A 6,688-nucleotide genomic window follows, 5' to 3' on the forward strand; every position below is an offset into this window, starting at 1 on the left:
GACAACCATTCCACCATCTAAACAATCTATTTGTAAGGAGGTTTCTCCCACTACTCAACATATAATTTATCTTTGTTCATTTCATCCCATTATTACTCATGATCTTTGTATCATCATAAATATTCTCCCATCCTGGTGTTTATACCTTTCAATTATTTGGTGACCACTATGTCCCTTTTCAGTTTTCACTTAGCAAAGCTCTCTACGTTTAGACATTTTAATCTTTCCTTGTAAACCATCTCCTCCAACTGCCTAATCATTTCTTGTGTTTTTGTTTGAACTCCCTTGAGTTTAGCAATCTCTCTCTGATAATGAAGTGTCTAGAACGGAATTCAGTATTGCAGGTGTAATAGCACTAGAGCCATATGCAGAGGGAGAAGTGGAGAAAACCATACTTTCCTGCTCTGTGATGTGAAGTTTCTATGTAAGCAGCCCCAAATTACAGTGGCCTTTTTTAATGACCACAAGTTATGTCTGCTCCCAATGCCCAACTATATCTCAATGGTGGGCATTCCAGCTCACCCTTTTTAGCTTTTAAGCTACTTACATTGATGTATTGTCAGCAGATATTTTTTCTATAAACAGAAAAAAATTAAAATCTGCTAGTATGCTTGTCATTTCTCTGACTGCAGCATGGAGTTTATCAGGATCTTTGCCTGTTGTAAGTAGGATCAGCTGAGTGGCTTTTTATTCCCCCCTCCTCTCACCAAGAGCTAGGTTACTTTATGTAGTTGGGTTTGTTTATTAACTTGTCATAAAATATCAGGGTTGGAAGGGACCTCAGAAGATCATCTAGTCTAACCCCCCCCCCCCCTGCTCAAAGCAGGGCCAATCCCCAGACAGATTTTTACCCCAGTTCCCTAAATGGCCCCTTCAAGGATTGAGTTCACAACATTGGGTTTAGTAGGCTAATGTTCAAACCACCAAGCTATCCTTCCCCCCAGTATTTGGCCCTTCAGCTCTAGATCATATGCCTAGAGTTCACTCAGGCCCTCAATTTCATCCAAACCAAACTGTTTTTTATTGAGATAATACTATCTTGTTCTTTTGTTGCAGGCTTCTCTGCTGGAGATGAGTATATGATATGGCATCCCTGAAAAGCAGAAAATACAAGGTATTTAAAGCTATATGAATTAGCTCCCTCCCAAAAGAAGTACTCAAAAACTGTAACTTTTCAGTTCTGACTTTTCACTTATGTAAGGGGCAATTTTGTATTGGTGTGTTTTAGCCATCTCCTACACAGAGCAATGTTTTTTATTCAAATACACTACTCATGTACAGAGACATTTCAATCACACTAATAATAAATATAACTTTTTAAAACAAGAGTAAAACAGAACCCTTTCGACTGTAACTATAAATATCCAACAAACCCATTCTCTTGACACATACAGGTTTCTGTCACCGTTACTCTTCTTGATCTACCTTTAAGGTCATCCCTCCTTCACACCACCCCTCCTCTTGTTGTAAGTATAGCTCCAACATAACCAATAGAAGAGCCAGGTACTTCCTTCTGAGTTTCACCCTAGTATTCATTTCTTCTTTTAATAAAGAGGAAGCCCCAGGCCTCGCATTGTCCCTTGCAAAAATCACTCAATTCATCCTCAGTAACCCTGGCAGACCCAGCTGCCTCCCAAGCACTTCACTGGGTCAAGTGTCTGTGAACTAGCAAGTAGTGACATGGCCCCCTCTGGGCAGGATTTTTCTTGTCCAAATCCCCCCGTGTAAGTTGTTCTTATCCAGTCTGATTCTTTCCCTCCAGACTGGTCTAGTTTGAGACACAGCAAGTTGCTTTTTTTCATGATTTACTTGTTGTTCTTTACCCTGGCTCCTAACAGGAGTCTGTGTTTTTTTGGAAGATCTTTGATGAGGAACAGTAGCAAAATATTCAGTAGCAACAGTAGCAAGCACAGCTAGCAATTTGCAGGGTACTAATTATACCCAGACACTTTTCCTTAGATCTTGTGACAACAGCTTTTTTCACTTCAGTGTCTGGCCTGGAAATTCAGTTTATGCCCAGCTTTTCTTTTCTGTATTCTTCCCCGAGCCTGGCTCTCCATTGCCTTGCACTATGTGTTGTCATTTACACCTGTGCACAGTGGCTGTACAACACGATCAAATCACTAGTAGCATTTTACCCCCACTTTGCATGGGCATAAATGAGTACACACGGGGAAAGGCAATAGAGAACCAGGCCCAGGGAAGAATATGGAACCCTCCCCCACCTAATCCATATCCCTATAGTGACAGCTCTGTCCAACTACCAGCTTCTCTCTTATTTGTGGGAAGTCAGAGGGGAAGATTTTGGCTGGGCAGTGTTACTCTTCCAGTTAGTTGTGTTTGCTAGCAATGAATAATTCTCAGCAGTTTCAAGTTATTACCATTTCTTGCTTTCCTTACTTGCACTTTCCTTAATCTCATAGCAAGTCTTACTTTTCAAAATCTGTCACTTTAAACTGGGTCAAATGCTAACACCGCTTTTCAGTTTTTCCTCTTAGGATTTGCCATAAAAAAATCAGACTATTGCTCTATCAAGCCCTGCATCCTACTTCTGCCAGTGGCCAGTGCTTCAGAGAAAGATTTTTAAAATGTTCTGTTTTAAGGATATATTGCACATATTTGTCAGTGACACTGCTCTCTCTCTCACACTTCATTTGCTTCAGAATCCTTCAATGAAAGACATCTGTTCCCGGTGATATACTGCTCTTGAATCTCTCACATTGGTCCAAAATTTCCTGCATAGAATTTTCAGCATCTGCCAAGGCCACATTGATTTTCCATTTAAAGTCTTTATTATTTGTATCTAAATAGTTAGATAGTGCCATAAGGGAATGGATGGAGGGACAACACTAACAGAAAATAAGATGCAAATAAATGTGTATAAAGCTTGAAAGAACAGATTTTTAGTTTTGACAATAAGAAAATTAAATAGATCACATTAGTGTAGGAGTTAACTGGAGAACTATCTGAAAGAAGTGGGTTGGTTTTAAGGAGGAATTTAAAGACAGTAAGATCATTCTAAGCACAGGGGGAAGGATGAAGAAGAAAAGCACAAAGGCAAAAGTGGGAGGAGACAAATTAAGTAGCAAGAGAAGAACAGCTGACAAAGTGCATGAAGCAAACACACTTTTAAAAAATAATAGATTGGAGACTTCAGTATGCTTTTGGAGTTTAAAACTGAATAAGCCAAGTTGGTAGGCATAAACCACACAACTAATAGGTTTTCCCCTAGCGCAAATTCACAATTACTGAGAAAGCAGATACTGCAGGCGTATATTCTGAACTAAATCAAATTATAATACCCAATCAAGTGAGTGGCTTATCTTCAGTGCCAGCCTCATATCTGTAAAAGATTAAACTTGAACAGAAACATTGTGCTTTTCTCTGGCATAATTATTCATTGAGCAATGGTACACATAATGCATTCAAAAATTATTACTGTTCTAGCTGTGATTTACCATTGCCATCTCTTACACTATAATGATCTTGTCGGAGTTTCTGTGGCTTTTTCCATGTATGACAAATTCATAAAAATCAGTACCGGTTGGAGCTCATTGCATTTTGTTTGTTTCAGACACATCCAGTAATATTTGCATGATGTTATTTAGCTGAGATTGCTGTTAGGATGATTTGTGCTACTGCAGTAGTACTTATAGTAGTACTGTGCTGAGGATTAATGAAATCGGATATGCCTGCGCAGTGCATTCTTGTCACTGCCTGGGAAGTGGACTCGCTGGTTGAACACAGTGGACTCAAGAGCGAAGCCATGTGAGACCTATGGCCTTTTCCAATAGAATTGGTGTCCAAATCATGGAGACCAAAGTGCTGTTCTAGGACAGTTAAGGTATTCAGCCTATGCTCAGGTCATGGGAGATTTAAAGTCCTTTGTGACCACTGGTGAGACAAACTCTCTGCAAGTATGCTGACTAGATAGATCAGCATTGTCACATACCGATGAAAACATTATTCCATGAGCATCAAGCAAAACCACCCACACTGTGGTAATTCCATCACTGTGTGACAGTGTCACTGAGTTGCTGTGGGACCTTGGCCAAGTTGCTTAGGCCTGATTTTCAGAAGTACTGAGCATACTCAGCTCCCATAAATCAGGCCATTACACTCTTTGTTCTTACCCCATCTGTAAAATGAAGATAATGACGCTTATCCTTACCTTTGGAAGCTGCTTTGAGATCTGCAGATAAAGTGCCGTGTAAGTGCACTGCACCGTTATTAATAAAGCAAACCCTGTGGCTGTCATACCACGATGCAGACACTTCTCTTACTTGGCATTAAGTTAAACGTTGGTGTTGGCAGACATTGCTGAGTCATTCCAGTGTGGGCCCTCAGGTGCACTTCAGCATTGCTGCAGGCTGATGAAGGTAAACTCGTGCTGGATCTAGGATGCACTAAGGTTTGTTAGTTATGATACTGAATCTCCAGTCCAGTGACTATCTGGGCCAAAACTGATCACGTGTTTTCTGTTAGGAATATACTACCTATGGCACGTGTCTGTCAGTGTAGGCCTGGAAACAGATAACCATTGACATCTCTGACATCAAGGCCTCAGGACATTCCTAGCATTGATGTCACAGAATCTGTTTTGTGGGAAAGGTCCAAACCAGTAATGTGCCAGAAGTCTTGTGACACAAGAACTAAGACATGCATATTTTTGCAGATTGAAGTAATAGAGTATGGCAGTATCCCCACTATCAAAATGTGAATTCTAAGCCAAGCTTTAGTGCAGACCATTTATATTTGGCAGTGGACAACTAATGTTTAACAGAATTAGGCCAGCCAATATGGGTATCTGGGATTAAAATAACAAAAAATTCATTCTAGCCTTCATGTAGAGCTAAGCAAAGACATGGTGTTTCAAGCTGGTTAAAACATGTTTTTTCCATACTGCTATCCCCAAAGAAAGTCCCTATCCTGCATACACTGACATTAGTGGGAGCTGCATTCAGCCTAATAGTATCATGCAGTTTGGACAAAATAAGTCAGTGAGTCACACAGAACTTCTCCTAAGGCACTTTTAAAAATTGACCTCCTCAGTGTGGTCTGTCTTGATGCAAATTGAACTGAAGTGTGATTTCAGCATTTGTGATCAGGCTTCCCACTGGTGCACTTTGATTTCAAGGAGAAGTGCCAGACATCTACATTACAAAGCAACACAGCACAGTTACAAAAGCACAAGAGGTTTGCTAAGGAGTCCCAGAATCTATAGTGAATACACAAAAATGAGATGAATGAAATTTCTGAACAACATACTGAAATGAATACTCAACATATTTTTAATCGAATGGCAAAAGGCCATTGTTTATTCTGTGTTTCATAATTGGCAAACACGTGTTCACATCACTGTAATAACACTGTTATAAACCTAGAGATAATCCTGGCAGATTAAAGATTTCTGGGGCCTCTACGTCCTATTCTAACTGTACTGTCATAGCTATTTGCAGTGTTGTTGTAGCGGTGTTGGTCCCAGGATATTAGAGAGACAAGGTGGATGAGGTAATATCTTTTATTGAACCAACTTCTGTTGGTGAGAGAGACAAGGTTTTCTAGGAAAAGCACTCAGACTGACAGATTGTTCAGCATAGGTAGTTAACACGTACTGTAAGATCTGAAGAAGAGCTTTGTGTAAGCTTGAAAGCTTGTCTTCCTCACCAACAGAAGGTGGTGCAATAAAAGTTACCTCACCCACCTTGTCTCTCACATATTGTAAGTAAGCATTCAAAGTCAAGTGGCCTTTAACACTCTGCAGTCATAGGACAAAAAAGGGAGGGAGGGGTTAGTGGGTTACAGATTGCTGTAGAAAGCCATAAATTCAGTGTCTATAAAGATCATGATTTTTAGTGTCTAGCAAAGTTATAAATATAAGCTCCCAGGCTCATCTTTTGAAGGGTTGTGAAGGTTTCCTTTGAGGACGAGGACTAAGAGATATAGGTGATCATGTTGTGAAAAGTGTTTGCCCACAGGGTTGGTGGGTTGTTTTTTTTTGGCTTTTATAATTTTCTGGTGTGATGTAATTTGAGAGTATATTGATTGTCTGGTTTTACCCACATAGTTGTTATTGGGGCATTTAGTGCACAGAATGAGGTACACCACATATTGTGGTAGGCATGTGTAAGACCCATGGATCTTGAAAAGTATCTTGGGGGCAGGGGAGGGTATTGATCATGGTAGCAGTGGAGTTAGGTTTTGCATTGGTTGTTATGGCAGTCTGGTGCTGTTTTGAGTTAGTGAGTGGGAAGCTTGCTTCTGATGACGAGCTCAGTGAGATTGGAGGATGGTTTGAAGGCCAGAAGAGAGCATTCAGGAAAAATTTCTCTCAGGATGTGGTCCCCATCAAGTATGGGTGGTAATTGTTTGATTATATTCCATATGCGTTTCAGTGTGGGGTGGTAGGTGACAACTAAGGGTGTGCCGTCAAAGGTTTTTTTTTCCCCCATATTAAAGCAAGTTCTCTTGGGGTATTCGGGTGACCCATGCATGATGTGATCTACTTCTCTGGTGGAGTGTCCTTGTTTGGTGAGGGTGGTTTAAGTGTGTTAAGGTGTGTATTCTGGATTTTCTCCTTGGAGCATATTCTGTGGTATCTGAGTGCCTGGCTGTAGCTAACAGATTTCTTGGTGTGTTTGAGGTAGTTACTAGATCTGTGGAGGTAGGTGTTGTGATCTGTGGGTTT

This window comes from Mauremys reevesii, linkage group 1 (genome assembly GCF_016161935.1).
Source record: "Mauremys reevesii isolate NIE-2019 linkage group 1, ASM1616193v1, whole genome shotgun sequence".
In the NCBI taxonomy this organism is placed as follows: Eukaryota; Metazoa; Chordata; order Testudines; family Geoemydidae; genus Mauremys; species Mauremys reevesii.